At 37.1% G+C, this 18029-nt stretch overlaps 1 protein-coding gene across 3 annotated transcripts in view; it reads left to right on the top strand.

Annotated features, from left to right (window-relative positions):
* The window catches only part of FGF12 (fibroblast growth factor 12), a 550074-nt gene that overhangs the window by 301000 nt on the left and 231045 nt on the right, over nt 1-18029 (top strand). The gene's annotated exons all lie outside the window — the stretch shown is intronic.

Genomic DNA, 18029 nt, shown 5'->3' on the forward strand with positions numbered 1-18029 from the left:
GGTTCTCACCTCCCCACTTTCCCACATGCCCCTTCATTTCCTTGCCCACAGACCTCTTTTTCCTCTTCTCTTCCTCCAGCACTCTCTTGGTTTCCCAGGGTTCTGGTCATGAACTTTTCTGCCCTATTGCTCCCATCCTTTGCACACTCGCACTTTCTTTTGGGACATTAAGGAAAAGACATGGTATCTGCAGTTGGGCCTAAGGGAGTGTGAGAAACAAGAAAAAAAAAACAACTTTAGATTTCCCAGAGATTTTCTTGTTCAGGCCTTTCTGAAGTTCTCTTCTTTGTCCCTCAACTCACATGGTTGGTCCTCAGTGTGATCTTTATTTACAAAGTGGAAAGTGGATACCTTTCCAAGTACTTATCCCCAGCTCAAACCAGGCCAGCTTGAGAGGATGAAAGCAGACTTGCCCAGATTTGTGCTTCCACCAGGCTTCATTGATCCTCAGGGTGTGGCCTGCCGGATCACTTGCAATTTGCAGATACCTTCCCCTTGGTGTGGTCAACCGAAAGGAAATATGGCCTAGATAGAAAGCTTGCTCTGTGATCAGTTGACTGGTTTCGGTTAGCATCTTTGCAACTCTGACTGTAATGTTCTCCTGGGTTCCAGAAATGAAACATGGGCTAGGGTCATTGGGGTGAGGAAAGCATTAGGAAAGCGTGGCCGGGTGAGGCTCAGAATTAGTTTAGAAATTTAGGATTAAGTCTTAAGAAGAAGACATCTCATTTTCATTTTTCCCGTGGGTTTTCGTGACATGATTCCCTCCACAGTGGACTCTTTCTCTTATTCTGTGATGTCGATCAAAATAGTACATTTCAGGAGTAAACAGTGAGATGATGATCCCAAGGCGAGAGCTACTAAAATCTCTGTTGATTTACATACAATTAATATGGCCTATTAATTTCATAAGGTGAAACTTTCTTTGAAAACTGGAGTTCTGTATTTATAGAGTATAATAATTCATGTGGGGGCAAATAAAATCCCTTGTACTGTTGTGCAGGGATCATTTGGGAGTCATCTTCTCTGAGGGCTTATGTGGCCTACAAGGAACTTCAAGGCTCTGAATTCTGAAAAGTGTAACTTTTTTCATATTTCAGTCTTTGAAGTATGTTCTTGTACTCTAGTTGGGATGATTAAGTGATGTTTTTGAATAGAGCCTGCCCAGCCTCCTCACTTCTAAACCAGGCAATAAAAATGATTGGGTGACTTACCTGATCCTTGCGGAAGATGATTTGGAGATGAACAATTTGCATGGCTTAATTTTACATGGGGAAATTGCTTCCTGTGGCTCTTTCCTTAGCATCTCATTAGAAAATAGAATTTGAGGGAATTGCTGAGTTTATTGTTTTCTAAAGTGTTTATTTAATCCGCTCCCCTTTTTTCATTTCCATAGTGTACGTCTTGGCAGAGAGGATCCTGGCTGGTGACTTATTTTATTTAGCTAACGGCTCACAATAATAATCTGGCTGAGCGATCACAGGCCCTGTTAAGACATGCCCAGCACAAGGCCAACATGTACACCATGGCCTTCAGTTTGGACTGAAGCTCAGCTTAGAAGAATCGGAGTGTGGGGTGCGGAAAAAGATTTGGAAAGATGTTAGCGTGCTATTATCGCTACTAACAAAGCCAAATAATTAGTCTGTTGATTTGCTGTCAGCAACCATGATTCACATAGCATGGGATGAACCTATTTATAGAGAGGTAGCACCTTCCACATCTCAATTCCAGAGAGAATTCTTTAGCTGGATTGGGAGGAAGTTGCTAAACACCAAAAAGAAAAGCTATTTGAGGGAATTTGTTTTGTAAGCATTTGATGTTACCTTCACTTAACATTTGAGTTATTCTTGAAATCACTTCTCCTCCTAAGCCATTCCCTGATGAACTGAGTCACAAGTCGTAATAAAGTGGGGAAATGGAATACGTGGTCCTAATAAAGAATTTCCACTCTGAAATTCCGTCATTGAGACACATGTTCCATTGACCAGACTTTCTAAGGGAATGGAGCTGAGGCAGTGAAACTAAGTCAGATGTTGGATGGGAGAGGACACAGTTGTTTTTCTGATTTCACGGGTAACATCTTAAGTGTCGCTCAGCTTCTTATCTTAGTTCACTAAGTTCTGATGCGTATAAGGTTGAAACTTTGTCAACACAGTGGGAGTATGGAAATTACACGGTAAAGGGTTCAGACTTTTAAAATCATGATATTGTACGATTGAAACATGAGAGGTGACAGTGCGGGATCTCATAGCATGCAATTCCAGTGCCGTGGTGCACACCAGAAGCTTTAATAATGCCGTCCCAGGAGCACAGCGTGATGGCTTATCCTGGGATGGTGCAGCAGACTCCTTACTTATGATGAGGAATCCTAGAATCAGAGCAATTTATAGAAGATTACATAGCTAGATTGGGGCAAAATTAGGACTAGAATTAGACCCATTTGACTTGTCTTGCTGGTGCTCTTCATAACACAACACTGAAAAAAGTAGTATAAAAAAGCTGGGTGTCTTGTATTAACGGATAGAAATAATTTTGTAGATTTTGCATTTATGTTTACCATTAGGGATTGCTGCTGCTGCCATTGTCACTCTTGTTGTTGTTATTATTATTTTGTAATTAGAACAGGGATAGTGCACAGTACAGGAGGTAACTGGTAGGAGGTGGTATAGGCTAAGTCAGGCAGCTAGGGTGCTAAGATGACCATCCCATAGCTAGCATGCATTATAGCAATAAATCGAATAGTGAAGACATACAGATAGCATAGCAATAGTTAGTCCCTTAGGCACTGTATGGATTGCAGCTCTTTGCAAATGAGATTTTGGAGACCTTGAACTGGCAAGTTGGCTGAAGTCATCGAACCAAAAAAAAGTCTGTAGAACATTTCTGTTTGTACCTTGTGATAAAGAAGAGAGCATGCTTGTATTATTATTTGGGTTATTATTTATGTGTGGAATACCTGTATGGGCCAGGTCTGCTAAAAATTTTGCTAAAATGTTGACGCCAGTTAATTTGCCGCATCTGGGCTCTTAGCATGTCCACGCGAATTACATAGCTCATTCATTTCCAACATTGGATACACTTTTGTATAGAAACACCTGTACAAACGGTTGACTCCAAAAGCATTTCTGTTTTGACTCAAAAGTTACTGCACGTAATGGATAACATTCATAATCAAGAAAGGGGAAACTGTTTGTCAACTCTCTGAATGTTGGAGAGACCAGGGACCTTGGAGGTCATCCAGTATCACTCATTCATTTTTCAAATGAGAGTGCTCTGGAAGGCATAGAGTAACAAGATAAGCCCAAATCCATGTAGTTTAAGTGATTTTTAAATTTTTATTACTTTTCTATATCATTTTAATTCCTTCCCTTAAACCAGATCATTAAAAAAATCAGCAATCAGGAAAAATTCCTAGTCAAAAAAACATTAGATATTTTTCATGACTTAAGTATTAGGTTTTCTAGGCCCTTCTCTTTTAAAAATGATGCAGTACATTTACGCTGAGTGGGTAAAATAAATCAAATAAGTAAGTATAAATGTTACTAAATTTCATTGCTTTTCATTTGTCTTTTTTTTCTGAGTCCTTATTTCTGCTGTTATAAAAATTGTGTTGTTAAAAATATTTCAGTATCCTTCCAACTTGTTTTGGTAGATGTATAGAATTTAACAGCACAATCATTCAACATTTTACTGTCAAAGACATTCTTTTATATAGATGAAGAAAACATTACAGAATATAGAAACTTCAACAAGAAAATTGATGAAAAAGGGAAATAATGCTTAATCATGGGATTTATGGAACATAAATTAGATTTTTATAGATTAAAATACTTTCTGGTCAACATATAGATCAAGATAGGACAGATTATACTTTACATTTATAGGAAGGACTCTTACTGTATTTTCTTTTTTAAAAGTCTGACTCATGTCTCAACTACAAAATCGGCCTAATTAAATGATATTTGGCTTGATGTGTGTTAAAAAAATAAAAAAAACAAACAAGCTTTTCTCTTCAGAAACCCACCCTACAGTTTAAACTGATATTTTGAGTGTGTGTGTGTGTGTGTGTGTGTGTGTGTGTATTTGTTTTAATCTTATTTTCTCTATAGCAGTGCATTCTCATCAACAAATTAAGTTTCCATTGTAAGAACATTATAAAATAGCAGGTACTGTGATCTCTTGATTTCTTTCATCCCACAGAGATCTCATCAAGCCATAACTCAGGATTAAGTCTTTAAAGTTTTAATGAAGTCGATATTCTTGAACAGAATTAGAAAAACAATTTGTAGGAAATGAGGCAGTCTGTATTTGAGGAAGCAATAGGAATATTTTGGAAGATCTTTAAAAACTAAAGCTTTGGCTCATAAGTTATATGTAGAAAAAAAGTGCTGGCCTTACTAGCATATTGCCACATTGCTTCTGTTCTTGGTGAAAGCATATTTATGCATGGACACTACAGGGTGGATTTGGTTTGGGGAATTTGTTAATAGTGATTACTTTTTTCTCTTCTCTTCTTTGAGTGCTCCATCAAAATGTGTTTGCTATTGACTTTTCCTCCTAGAATTATTATAGATTTTATGAAGACTCTCAAAGGCAGCCTCATTAGACAGAGGGGACCCAGCTAATTTACTACATTTTGGATTCTATCTAATGGCCTACCCATCAAATTATAGAGTTTTAGTTGTCTAAAGAAAGATGCACCATATCCAAAGGGCTCTCATTCCAAGGCTACCTTCTAAGCGTCTGTGAAAAGGAGGAGCCTTAGATATAAAATGTCTACAAATTAATCATATATATATAATTATAACTTTTAATAATAACAATTAACTTGACTATATTTGACTTTAGGATTTACGGAGTTTCTTCAGAGCTTTTATCCCTTTTGTTCTTTATAGAAATCCACTTTATAACCAACCACTGTATGGTTAGTCCCATCTTTGTAATAAGAAAACTGTGTTTCAAAGTGGCAGAGAGACTTGTCGGGGTTCCTGTAGTCAGAAGGTGGCTACATGACCCACCCCCCCGGCCCCCGCTCCTCACACTGCAGGTCATCTGTCTTTATCTTTACTACCTTGAGCTAAGAAGGCTGAATGTGAATAACTTAATTTGATCTGAGGATGGGAAACTCTTGGGTGAATCAGATGAAGAGTTCAAGGAAATGTGGAGTGTGACGACAAGATTTGCTTTGCTCTTTGCTCTGTGTGTGATCTAGTGCCCCCAGGGAGGATCTCTAGTGAAGGGGGGCCTGAAGTAGAAAGCCTGGTGGCTGGGCTATTATGTGCTGGTCCCAGGCTCCTGGCTGGGCTGTCCCTCCCTGCATGCCAGGAGCCTCAGAGATGTCAAGAGGTGTCTCTTGGGGCACCTAAGGCCTCGCTGCCAGGAGACTTAGGTCCAGAGGGGGAGGCTTTCTTGACTGTAAGCATAAACAATTGCTTCAGATGTTTATAAATGTAAAGAGGTTAATACCAAGGTCAGGAGAACCCGGTAGGATTTAGTCTGCCTGTTTTGTCTTTACTTGTCTTTTTAGTCACTGTTTAAGTGATGATGTAACAGAGTGATTAAGTACATGGACTTTGGTGTGGGATCTGAACTCAAATTCTGGGTATTCTGGATACGTTATTTGTAAGAACTTTAGGCAGCTTTCTTAATATCTTTAACCTCGGTTTCCTGATTTGAAAAATGAAGGTATTGTCTCTAGCATTCGGTTAGGAAACACTTCTCTGAGTCATTTGAGCTGAATTCTAAAGAATAGGGCAGACAGAGAGGGATGGAAGGATGTTCAAGGCAGAATAGAACAACTTTGGTGAAGATCGAGGTGAGAGGGAATTGAAGTGTAGATTGAATAATAAGAACAAGGGGGTACAGGTAATATTGGAAAACATAGCAAAGGCAGAGTTGTGAGGGATTTTATATTTTAATCTAGGATCCATAAGAGTCAGAAATAGGGGCTGATATAATGTGATCTGCATAGTTAAATGTGTAGTCTGGCTTTGGAGAGGAGAACGGATTGCAGGAGAGCCAGAGAGGAAGCTAAAGAATCATAAGGAGGCTAAGGCATAAGTTGGGGCCAGCAGATCTCAATGTGTGGTGCAAAGGCCCCGGAGCTCCTTGAAAACCTTTTAGTGGGTCCGCATGGTCAAAACTATTTTCATAATAACATTTCCTAATACTGATTATTTACTTTTGTCATTCATCCTGTCACAAGTGTCCAGTGGAGTTTTCCAGAGATTACATAATATATCCATCATCATCTGGAATGGCTATTAAAATTTTCCTCCCTTTTCAACCACGTGTCTGAGTGAGGCCAGGTTATCTTTATATATTTCAATCACAACAACATATTGCAAGAGACTAAATGCAGAAACACATTTAGGAATCCAGGTGATTTCTATTAATCCAGGCATTAAAAAGATTTGCAAGCATATAAACTACTTCTTCAATTTTTTTCTTTTGGAAATTATAGTTACGTTTAATTTAAACATACTATATTATTAATATTTAATGAGCTTATTATTATTTTTAATAAATAAATATTTGAACATTCTTGTAGGTTCTAAACATTGTAAACATAAAGAAAGAACATAAAGGGATATAAGCCACATAAAAAGAAGCTTTTGGGGGGTACTTAGTAATTTTTAGGAGTGTAAAAGGGTCCTGAGACCAACAAGATTGAGAACCACTAGTCTAGGCTATAGATTATGTTGACCTGAAACCTTCTAGCAGTCGCACTGGTTATGACAAGGGGAGTGGGAGATAGAACTGGCAGAGCCTGATAATAGGTAGATCTGAATCAAGAGCAAATGAGGTGTCTGGATGATTCCTAGCTAAACAATTCAGTAGTGAGTGGTAGCTTTGCTGAGATGGAGGGGAGCTAGGAGAGAAGCAGGATTGATATGCATTGAATAATGCCATTCCCAAACTACAAAGCACTATAGAATGCTATGGTGAAAATTTGAGTCATGTTATCATTTATTGTTTAATAATTTTACACTACGGTGAAGATCACGGTAACCCATCTGTAAAAGCCTACCTACTTTATTCTTTAATTGTCAAGGAAATGTTTTATTTTTTTATTTTTTTTATTTTTTTTTAAGATTTATTTATTTATGATAGACACAGAGAGAGAGAGAGAGGGAGGCAGAGACACAGGCAGACGGAGAAGCAGGCTCCAAGCACTGGGAGCCCGATGTGGGATTCGATCCCGGGTCTCCAGGATCGCGCCCTGGGCCAAAGGCAGGCGCCAAACCGCTGCGCCACCCAGGGATCCCAAGGAAATGTTTTAGAATACTCACCCACCACCATTGATCTAGAGCTACTGCCTTGCAAGGGGAATCCTATAAGCAAAATGCATTTTAGGCAGAGAAAAATATTGAAGGGATTAGAAAGCCTTAGTAATCTTTCTAGTCTTTAACAATTAAAACAAAATGTTTGGTATCTAATGGGCTTTCAAAGGCCTTTAACCTGGTTCAGTCCTGAATATGTCCTCAATGTGGCTTTCATAAGTGTGGCACCTAGGTGGATTTCACATGTGAATTTAAGCTAAGTTCTTTAGTCTTTGCATCATCAAGTGAGCCTGAAAGTAGTCTTTGTAGTCTTCCTTATTTTATCTGTCCAGTGTTAGTCATTTGATTAGTTTGTGGTATTTATACATTCCCTGGCTCCCTGCTTCTAATCATACTGTTGTTAATGTCTCTTAATTGGAGTTTAAGTGTTTACAGTCTTTTTAAATGACTTCTCAGGGGTCAGTAGAGAGAGCCCTATGCCCTAAGACCAAACTCAGTTTTCTAGAGAAGAATGATATGAGACAAATAGGATCTGTCTGTAGTCTACTCAAAAGGTATGAGAGCTCAGAGCTTAAATGGGCCAGCATTTCTCAACATCACTGCAAAATGAAATGACCTGTGAGATTTTTAAAATGTACTAATACTGTACACCCAGAAAATCTGACTTACTGTGTCTCCTCTGGGGCCCAGACATCAGTCATCAGTTTTGTTTGCTTGTTTTTAACCTCCTAGGTGATTCTGAAGTGCAGCCAGGGATGAGAACCACCAACTGTTCCAGTCCTATCGTTTCATATCTCATGGCCCTTAAACAAAAAGGGCCATAAGATATTTTATTCATTAATGCCTTGAGGAACATATTTATAATCTCTAGAAACTGTGTACACTGAATCATAATGATGACCCTTTCTTTTTGCTTGTCGTTGAATCTGTCAAGTATTAAATAGCATCCAAAGTCTGAGCCACAGAATGTGGTCTGTTTGTGATGAGCATATGAGTTCCTAAAGATGGGAGCTGGGCCCTGGTCCTCACTGGTTCTCAGTGCCTAGCATCCTGCTCATGTCACTGTAATTTCTTAGTTGCTGGTAAAGAAGTAATTGACATACCGACTCATCGAATCTTACCTTTATAGCAAACCCCAGAGGAAGAGGGGTTCTCCTTAGTATCTCCTGTTGTCACAAAATGTTGCTGAGGTCTAGCCAGCCTGGATGGGACTCCTCAGGTTTACAAGTCTGGGAAGTATGTAGATGGTGGTTTCAACTCAGGTTTGTTTCTCCTAGTTTATTCCCCCCCCCCCCCCCCACTCTGCCAGCACTGGAAATGGACCCAGTTCTTTCGTTCTTTTCTTTTTTTTAAAAAAAATTTATTTTTAAGTAATCTGTACACCCAATGTGGGGCTCAAACTCCCAACCCTGAGATCAAGAGTTGCATGTTCCACCGACTGAGCCAGCCAGGCACCCCTGGACCTGTTTCTTTCTTTGAAAAAAACAAGGAAACTCCATGAAAGGACATCTAAGGGCCTTTTTAGCTTGCAAGGTCATTGCATAGCTCCCCTCCCTGCAGGAGAAACAGTCATGACTGGGGACATGACACTCCTCTGTTCTCTGCTTTTTACTTATACAGGAATTATACAAACTTTTCCTAATGTCGCTATTTAGGATGTTCCTAACTGCATCCCATGGTTTAATAACCTGTAATGTGCTATTAAATGTATCTGATTCTAAGGTATTGGTCTTGATTTCTTTTGACCCCAGTTTGGGCCCATTCTGTTATTTCAGGGATTAGTAATTAAATCCAGTGTGCTGCAGTGTTGAAGATTTTTTTAAACCTAAGGCCAAAACAGAAATTGAAATGAAGTATGAAAGATTCAAGAGAGAAAAACTGTGAGCTCGTATAAGTTATTATGAAAAGAAAAAAATAAAAATTTCTGGAAGATTCTTTTGTTACTACTGGTGACTTAAATGTTTTATTTTAATTTTGAGCATTCAAAAGATGACCCAGATTACCTTCACAGTGCCCTAGAATCAGATAATACTCCTCAAATAATTAAGAACCGGGGGCAACATGTAAGTAAGTACCAAAAGTAGAGACCCATATTCAAGTTACCTGGTTAGAATAAGTGTTAGATTCTGTTTTTAGACAAATAACTCTAGCCGAGCTGTCTATATAATATCCATCCCGTATGTGATATCCTGTTAAGGAGGAGACTTTAAGAAAGGACAGCCATCCAGAGTCACATAAAGAAGTCGGAACAGAAAACGTTAGTTGGTGTCTGAGTAATTAATAAAAAATGGTGGAAAATAAGGAGCATCTCAAATTTCAAGTTTCCTGCTATGGAGAGAGTTAAAGCTAGGTTGTCATGTTTTACTGTTTCAAGGAGGACTGCAGTGGAATTTTGCAATGAGAGTGTAGATACAAGGTGAGTGGCATATGAGATGATGATAGCCCAGAATTCTGGGAAAGGAAGTCAAGTTGATAGGAACCCAGGCTTCCTCTGTAGTTCTTTCCTCATGGAGTATCCCTTAGGGAGACTGAAGATTTGTTTTCTCTTCAGAACAGTGGACAGGGTACCTGTTTGCCTCCTTGCCGACCCTGTCTCCCTGTTAGGCCCCAGGGCCATTATCCTTTGTAGCTTTTGCTCAGGAAAGTAGTTAGCAGCATGTTGGCTGGGGTATCTTCACGTTTTGCAGCTCTGGTATCTTGAGAGGTCTGACTCCTCCTCTCTCTCCACCAGTAGACCATGAGGAAAGCAGCACCAAGAAGGAAACTTACTTCAAAATCATGCTTTTCCCAGTTTTCCCACATAATGTCCTTCTTTGAGATTCCTGAACTGCATTTTCTGGTTTACAACATGGATTTTTGAGTTCGAGTTTCATTTGATTATGGTTCTGCTAATTGGACTACCATATTGGTTGGGAACCTGAAGATAGAGATTCCTTGGCCCACTTCTTATTTTCACCTAAACCATAGTACTGCCCACTCTCTTTGTTATGCTGAGCAGACAGATTCAGCTTCTTTCCATGGAGCTGACAGATATACCTGCAAGGGCTGGAGAGCAGCAAAGTGCATGTGCCTTGGTTCATTATTTGAATCCAAGAAATGCCTCAAATTCTGATAAAAATTCTTGTTAGAATTCGTACTTTGCTAGGTACTTTGTCTCATGCCGTTAAACAACTGCATTTGAGAATGAGTATCTGTGACGTCTGCCTTGGGAGGGAAGTGTCTACCTAATGGAGTATACAACTGATACAACAGTAATCAGGCTCTTGATAGGTTTGATTTGGAAAACATCAGAGCTAATTATAATCACCCACCTTACAGAGGAGTGAACTGAAACTCCAAAGGGGTAAGTCAGGTCATACAACTACGAAGGGCAGTGAGTACTGAAACTCAGCATACGCCTATGTCTTACTGTCTCCAGGGGTACATTGTCAATACTGGTAGAAAGATCTATCCACCTGTTTTTTTTTTTTTTTTGTCCTGAGCAATTTAAACGTGGGTGGTTGGTTTTAAATGTCTATAATTGAGTTATATTGCCAGATACCTTCCCGCTATCTGTTTGTCATGGCCTTGGGCCCAGGATTCAGCAATATGAGGAAGACCCTGTTCTTTTCCTTTAGGGCAATATATAATTAAGATTTGTTAACTCTGGCTAGATTTGTATTACTGTGTTCCAAGTGGTTTTGTTGTGTTCTTTTGGACGGTTTTTCCTTTAATGTCTATATTTCAAGAAAAATGACAATAATTCCTTACTTAAAAAAATTAGCCACAATCTGTCTTTTAAAAATGCTGTGTGGGTTCAAAGCCTGGCTGAAGGCATGCTGTTTTACTTATATAATGCCAACATGAATAAGCTGGACAATCAGGGCTATTTCTTCATCTCCCCTCACACAGTGTTCTGGTCAACTCCACAGTGTTGTTGACATTCATGGGATAGTTGCCACATCTATCCATTTAAGTTCCTTTTGTTTATAGTTGTCGTTTTCTCTTTTTTCCACAAGGGATGACATTAACTTCTACACGTATCTTTGACTTACCCCCACATGGCCCCTCATTTATCTACTCTGCTACACTGTCTGCTATTTGAAACCCAGCTCAACTCTCATCTCTTCTGCTAGATCTTCTGAGATCCTCTTGGGTGGAATGAATCACTGCCTGCCGCAGGCTTCATTTCACTTTGTACCTGTATTGTTGTCTATAGTTCATTCTGTCTTGTCTTATAATTACTGTATAAGTACCTGTCTCTCCCTTTGGAATCGGAGTTCCTATAGGAAAAAGGCAATGCTCTCTCCATAGTAGGTGGTCAGAAATAACTCATCAAAACAGACTGAATTCCATTGGTGACTAATGTGCTCATGGCATCAATCAGTAATCAGAAATAGTAGTCACATTTCTGCACAAATGTGAAAATGCTGAGCAAGAAAATGAATTCGTATTTTAGGGTACTATCACTTTCCTTTGATTTGATATTAAAATGAAAAAATATCATCAATCCATCTTTATTTGATATAAAGCATTAGATAAATATGAAGAATCTCATGTTTTCCCTTTCTCTACAACCCAAATCCCAGTTGCCTCTCCTGTTTCACTAAGTATATACTTTTCTCCATTTTCTTCACCAGCAGGGTAACCACGTATAAAGGGAGAAGTTTCAATGGGAATGCTAACAGAGGGAGCATCTTTATATTACTTTATATTTTTGACCCAGACACTGAGGGGAGGTGGATGTGTAGCCTGGTTTTGGTTTTTTAATGTTAGGTTAATGAAGAATAACCTTTGTCATTGATTTCAAATTCAGTCATGTCCGGTCCTTACATTTACAGTTGAGAACAACAAATCATTTTAGTGTTAAATACCCTTGAGGAAACCTATTCACTCTGGTTTCACTTTCCTTGGTGAAACCCTAAGTGATGGGGGAATACAGTATTGACTGAGTCTAATGGAAAAGCTTTTTTCTGTCAACTCTTTATTACTTCATTGGTTTTTCTTTCCTCTCCTCTTTCTTTTAAAGCTATTGATAGCAACATTAAGTAAGTCTTCTGTGTATGCTACAATTCTTGTTATTTATTCTTTTGCTTGGTTTGAAACACAGGCTTTTACTTAAGAAGATAAGAGTAAAACAGGTCTTCAATCCAGTCTAAGGTAACATAGAGTTATAGAAATAACACTGGCCTTGGAGTCAGAGTCTTTTGGACCTGGGGGAATCTTTTTTCTTCCCTTCAGCTTAATTTCCTCATTTTTGGAAAAAGAGGACTTACCCTAAATGGTTTCTGAGATCCCTTTCAGTTTTATTGTTCTTGATATATGTTTCTGATGTTAATACTTATAGGGACAGTTGGTTAGATTCTAAGATCCTAAGATATCTGTGTATCAGATATAAGAAAATAGCTTAATGATACATTGGATATGAAATTGTGGAAGATTTGGCATTATATTAAATGGAATAGCAAAAAAATGAACAAACATATTTTGTTTAACTGTTCTCTTCTACTTATTTGTTCTTAGACCCATTAATTTAATTGAATACAAATTGACTGCATTTTTAAATTTTCCTTTATTATTTTAGTTTTTAGTAATTCATTAGACATTCAAGATAGACTATTACATAAGCTTGGACTTCAGCATTGAAGGAATCTAATAAGATGGTGGAAACATAATTTGTTCCAATGGAAAGTACATTTACTTATTTACTAGTGCAGCTTTAAAGAGAAGATAACAATACAAAATAGTCAGGAAAAGGAACTATGATATTGAGTGAAAATTGAAGACTTATTTCTGAATAAGCTAATGTGAAACATCATATTTCACAACAATTGTAAATTAAGCAGTGGAAATATGGTAAAGTGTAGGATGCCATAAGAATTAGAATGTCAGTAGAGAAGGAAGTTATGCCTTAATTATCAAGTTTTTGTATTTCCCAGACCTTGGAGTACGTCTTTTTGATACATTTTATACTGAGACTTCATCAATTAAGAAAGGAAGAAACCAACATTTAGTAACTATCAGGTTTGACATACTCTTAGCAATCATCACATTTGTATTATGGACAGTTGGTGAAATTTAATTGTGCTCATTAGTGGTAAAACTGTAAGATGTAGAAACAAAGGGTATGATTAAAATATTGCCTAAAATGAGAGTTTAGAGTTTCTGTGAGTTTCATTTAGGTATATCACCCATCATCTGTTCTCATAGGTATTATTGGTATTTGACCTTTTTCTTCTTTAGTTTTTTTCCATTTCTTTATCTGTGCAGTATGTTTGCAATAAGAGGAAATTCATTTTTATCTTTTGAACCATTGATCATGTTACTTAACCAAAAATAAGTTGGCCTGTTCCTTCATTTAATGTCTAACAGAAAGTCAACTTTAACCCTTCCGTGAAAAGTGATCTTTTTGTTTCTAAAGAGAATGTTGTAACAATCGGTACAGTCTACCTGACAGTGTTTACCAAATGTGAAGAGTCTTTAGAGAAACAATTTGGAGGCCTCTTATGGGACTATTTCTCTATATATAAATATGAATTGAGATCGAACGTAAGTTCTATTGAATTACTGGCTGGTTTATTATTTGATTATAACACAGGGTTAATAAAGTCATTTCTTGAGTTTATTCTTATATGGAACATGGTTATTAACCTATTTTACTCTAAAAGACAAAACCTAGCATAGTGCTTGACACATAGATGTCGCATAAAATATATTTGTTGAATGAATAATCTTACGAGTGACACAGACCTAACAAAACCAGTGAAGGCAGTTAATTTACTGGTAATGACAAGGGTAAATGCAAATTATTCCTCATGGTGGAGGAGAGGAGGGAGTACTCAGTGATGCTTGATGAACATCTTTAGGTAAAGTCATCTTCATAGATATATGAATATTGTATATAGAATATATAATTTTGATCCTTTGGGAGATCTGAGTTTGTCAGGGAAAATTTTCCTGATTCAGCTCTATACCATGTCTTAGATGAAAAAGGATATAGGTAGAATTAAAAGCATAATTTTACCCATTAGTTTTGTAATCAGAGAGTCTCAGGATTATGGGTGATTTTAAAGGTCATGTAACTTACGTGATATTTGAATATTCTGAACCCATCCCCTGGTTTATTTATTTACATTTTTGTACATTTATTTGATACATACCCATTGTCTAATTATAATTTATCTAGCACTATGGTGTGGGGCAACAGAAAAAAAGAAACAGGTTGTGTGTTAGTGGAAGGTACAAACATCAAGAATTTCACATGTACACCAGCTTTTTTCTTCAACACCTTAAGAGTTCTTGAGTTCCTTTTTTTTTTCCATTAAAAATCGGTGTAGTATGGTTACAATTTACATGAGAAATTGAGTTTTCTCTTTTAACCATTGACCATGTTATTTCACCAAAAATAAGCATGGCCTGTTTCCTAAATTTGAAGTCTAATGCAAAGTCACTTTTAGTTTTTTTGTTTGTTTTGTTTTGTTTTGTTTTAACATTCTTCAAAGAATTTACAGCACTATATGTCATGCAACTGAGTTTCTGCCTCTGGACGAACTTCCAATTTATTAATATCATTGTAGAGGGTGTTGCTTAGAATCACACATAATAATCCAGGTTTGGTCTGATAAACCTGGAGTAAAATACTCTCAGTTTAGATTAGAATTTCTGTAAGGCTTCTAGGAGGTCACTTTATCCTTCTGCACAGTAATATTTGGTTAAGTGTTCTTGCAACTGCTGTTTTATAATGTGCTTTGAGAAAAGAACTTTATAATTTCACAGTAGGGAATTTATTATTTTTTAATGTTAACCAAACTCTTAGGATTTTCATAAGAGGTTTTTGTCTGCATTCTAAATTAAGTCTCCAGTTGGTCTAGACCTCATCGGGATTGATTCAGACCCTTTCACAGGTAGATTTCACAGCACGTAAGCTATATGCTCCAAGGCCTTATTGTGTTTAATTTTGAGAGTTCTGAGCATATCTTTGTTTGCAATTTTGCTGTTACAGTCTGTGCACTAATGTAATGAAGAGACATACATTTTACTGGTCCCAAGACAGTAGTTCCTTTTGCCCTCCTGTGTTCGCGCAAGCCCCGTTCATCATCCAGGTCTATTTCCCAAGTTAAATTCTCCACCTTCTCCTTTATGTACCCACTTACTCTGTAGATACCATTATCGTAAAACTTACAACATTTATTGAAATTGTTTCTAATAGTTTTTGTTCTTCTGCTAGACTCTGAACTTGACAGCTAAATCCGTGAAAGCATGGTCATCTTTGTGAATAGTAGTGTTTACTGAATGAGATCTTCTATAAAGGTATTCCTGTTTTCTTTTGGTTATTGTTTGTTTGTTTCTCCTTTCTCTTCTATGGTTTCTCCTTGAATGGGCTCATATTTATTGACTTCATCTGTCTTTTCTATAGTTCTTACTCACAGATTAACATTTGAGCTCCTCATCCAAATATCTAGCAGTGTGCTAGATGCCTCCATGTGGTTCTAGTGGTAACTGAAACGCATCCTCCCTCATCTTGAATTTATTATTATCATCCTTCGGATCTCAGTTTGCTTTGCATCTTGAGTTTTCCATCTCAGTGAATGGTACTACTTGTGACACCAAGTAGGAACTTAACAAATACAATATTTAGTAGTTCATTAATACCAACCTTCTTGTTTGCCAGGCTGACCCCACTTACCTTCAACTCATATCCTCTTTAATGTCACATCTGATCATGTATTTCATGAGTTTGATCTCTGCAAGGTCTTAGTCCCTCATTTATTCATCAGACACTAACTGGAGACAGTTAGTAAGGGATGTAAGGGATAGTAAGATGAATCAGGTACAGTCACTAACCCTCAGATGAACTGACAATCTTCGTTCCATCCCTTCTGTCACTGCCGAGATTTTCTTCTAGCCTGGAATATTGTAAAGTCTCTACCTGATGTCTCAACTTCTCTTTTCTTGGCTCCTTGATCATAGTTCACACAGAATTAAAAAAAAAAAAAACATGCTAAATAGTTTGCAGCTTCCCCATAAAAACTTCGTAGTTTCCCAATTGCTTTCAAAAGCAACTTTAAGTGGCCTGAAAAGGACTATGGCTTCCTGAGGTCTTGTTCCATCTGTTCTTTATCCTCTCTGAGTGCGTTTATCCGCAGCCTCCGCACTCTGAGTGTGGCATTTGAGCCAGGGCAGGGAAGATGAGAAGGATTTCAATGGAAGTCATTGTGAGCAGTAAGCACGTGAAGAAATGAATAGAGATAGGAAACCATAGGACTGCATATCCCAGCAGTTGCTGATACTCAAAAATACATGGTACAAAAAGGCTTTTCCCCATCCCTCCATTTTGATATTTCTCATGTAGTTTGCAGTCTAAGCAGCCATTTGGGATGTGTTCTATGGAAGGGAAAATCATGGACATTGGAATGTTTTGCATAAAGTAAGGAAACTGTGTCAGTGATTGACTCAGCCTAGGAGACAGCTCTTCTTTATATGCCTGACTTATTATAGCACCTTTCTTAGTTTAGGTTAACTCTTTTGAAATTGAAATGAGAACCTTAGAATATGATATTTAAATATAGGTAATTCTTTGTTCTTTTTGTTGCCCAGATAATATGGGTGATGATTTTAATCGACATATAATGTTCATTTCATCATTTGTTCCTTAGGTTGAATATTCTGCTCTCTTCTAGTCTAATTGTAGCTTGTACTTGGCACCTGTGGTTTATAACCGCTCACAGAAATAATGCATTTTGAAATGTGGGTCTTAAACTTAACACACGTATAAGAGAATGCCTGTTTATTAATCTGTTAGAAGAAGTGAAGACTTAAAATTGATTTTAAGTATAGAACCAAAATAAGAAAAAAAAAAAGAACCAAAATAAGATGGAATTGATCTAAAGTTTTGTCTTTTGCTTCTTTTAACTTTATGAAATCAATTAAACATTAAGCACTAGGAATGCTTCATTTCCTTTTTAAAATCTAGGATTAAAAAAAGAGGAAGTGCTTAAGCTGAAGGAATGGCATTAAAATATATGTAAGCAGTTCCCAGACATCCCCTTGAGGAAATGTGCAGTACAGATGGTCCCAGACCTCAGGGGAAAAGTGTAGAATAGATATTGTCAAATTAAGTCTTTTCACATTTCTCAGCCATTCAGTTCTGTTTCTTTTTAAGATTTTCTTCTTTTTCTGTTCCTGTGTCTTTCTCTCCTTCTTAATTTTTAACTTTTTTTTCAATAATTGGGTGTCACAGACATCAGTCTCTAATAAATGACAAAATTTTGACACTACTTTTATATTTCCTGAGATATAAGTAAAAGCTTTCACTCATTTTGTTTTTTTCTATTTCATGTGTTTTATTTTTTGAAAACCTGAATTTGTAAAATATACTTTGCAAACTTGATTACTTATTTATAGAGTGTTTCACATTCTGACAACATATAGCAAGATGCTTTCAAAAATATGAACTATTGGCAAATTGAAATTCAATAAAAATATGAACTATCTAAAAATAGGAATAAATTTATGATGGTTTTAATTAAAAACAAATGGCATTAATTTTTAAATTTTTATTTTTCCTTCTGTACTCCATGTATTTCCAATTCTTATCCTAGTTATCACTATGTGGAAAATTTGTCTTTATAAGTCACATACATCCTTTAATAGATTGGAAGATTGGGTTCTTTTTAATGCATAGTTTCTAGTTGTAGCCTCCATGACATCTAGTACAATATTTGGCATATCATTACATTTCACTAGACAAAAAAGCATCATTTATGT

This window comes from Vulpes lagopus, chromosome 17, assembly GCF_018345385.1.
Source record: "Vulpes lagopus strain Blue_001 chromosome 17, ASM1834538v1, whole genome shotgun sequence".
In the NCBI taxonomy this organism is placed as follows: Eukaryota; Metazoa; Chordata; class Mammalia; order Carnivora; family Canidae; genus Vulpes; species Vulpes lagopus.